Source organism: Zingiber officinale, chromosome 3B (genome assembly GCF_018446385.1).
Source record: "Zingiber officinale cultivar Zhangliang chromosome 3B, Zo_v1.1, whole genome shotgun sequence".
Lineage (NCBI taxonomy): Eukaryota > Viridiplantae > Streptophyta > Magnoliopsida > Zingiberales > Zingiberaceae > Zingiber > Zingiber officinale.
In genome coordinates this window covers 95013054-95014643 of record NC_055991.1, presented here as the reverse complement: position 1 = coordinate 95014643, position 1590 = coordinate 95013054, and the positions used below count along the sequence as shown (strand labels likewise).

At 36.4% G+C, this 1590-nt stretch overlaps 1 non-coding gene across 1 annotated transcript; it reads left to right on the top strand.

Annotated features, from left to right (window-relative positions):
* Window positions 1-768: 768 nt before the first annotated feature.
* LOC121968945 lies at window positions 769-874 on the top strand. The gene has a single exon (XR_006108453.1). It is a non-coding gene; the product is annotated as a small nucleolar RNA R71 (small nucleolar RNA).
* Window positions 875-1590: the final 716 nt, after the last annotated feature.

Genomic DNA, 1590 nt, shown 5'->3' with positions numbered 1-1590 from the left:
GGAAGTTGTCCTGGTGCTCTGGATGATGAGGAAGCTAGTTGGGCAATTTGACTATCCTGGATCTTTTGATGCTTTTCAGAATTATCCATTCTCTGAATGTGCTTTGCTAAATCTTGCTTCATTTCATTCTGACTTGAGATAATTTCTTCAAGCATCTTTTCAATATTTGACTTTGGTAAGCCTTGAGAAGATAGATGTTGAAAATTTTGTTGCCCAGCTTGAAAATTTGGTCTTGCCCCCATAGATGGTCCTTGATCTTGATTATTTCTGTAAGAAAAATTGAGATGGCTCTTCCATCCAGGGTTATAAGTATTTGAGTATGGGTTGTTCTGCCTTTGATTGTAACTCATGATTGCATCACATTGTTCCAGTTGATTGATTTTTGCAGTGATAGCTCCCAATGGACATGAGTCATTTGAGTGCTCTGAACTCCCACATACTTCACAAGATGTACTAATAGCATTGACCATATTAGCACTAGTCCCCATATTCTCAAATTTCTTTGTAAGAGCGTCCAATTTTGCAGACAAAAGAGTGACTGCATCTACATCAAACTTCCCTGATGCTTTAATTGTTGGGTTTACAGAAGAATAGCCACCACTTCTTTCATTTTCCCATTGATGATGATTTTGTGCTACACTGTCAATAATTTCTTCAGCTTCATCTAAACTTTTATTCATAAGTGCCCCTCCAGCAGCTGAATCAAGGGACACTTTGGTATGATAGTTGATACCATTATAAAAAGTGTGCAACACTAACCATCTTTCCAACCCATGATGTGGGCATTGTCTGAGCATACTATTATATCTATCTCATGCTTCAAAAAGAGATTCTGAGTCAGTTTGCTTGAAGCTTGCAATTAAATTCCTCATATGAGCTGTTTTGCTTGGTGGATAGAATTTATCAAGAAACTGTTGCTCACACTGCTCCCAAGTGGTGATGCTATTAGGGGCCAAAGAATTCAGCCATTGCTTTGCCCTATCTTTTAAAGAAAACCCAAATAATAATAATCTAACTGCTTCTGAAGGAACTCCATTCATTTTCATGGTACCACATATTTCATAAAAGACCTCTAAGTGTTGATTGGGGTCTTCATGAGGTCCTCCACCAAATTGGTTCTGCTGCACCATAGATATAATTGCGGGTTTGATCTCAAAGTTATTAGCTTCTACTGAAGGTCTTGAAATACTAGATCGAAAACCTCTTGCATAAGGTGCTGCATAATCCTTGAGTGGTCTATTCGCCATGTTCAAATGTTCCTGTTCTTCAATTTGCCTTTGCAGAATTCTTCTTTTATGGAAAGTTCTGTCAATCTCAGGGTCAAAAGGAAAGAATTCCCCTGCAAAGTTAGATCTTCGCATACACAAGAACAAGATAGCAAATGACAATTCAACAGAAAAAGAAAAAAATAAAAGAATAAAAAACGCAGAATTGAATTTGTACAAAAAGAATTAACAAGAAGTAAAAGTTATACAAGAAAGTAAAAAACAGAAATCTAATGATTAGTTACAACTATGCAATATGAAAGGAAAACAAATGTTATGTTTAGTCTAACTCAATTGATAATTCCTAATGTTATAGCACAGTCCC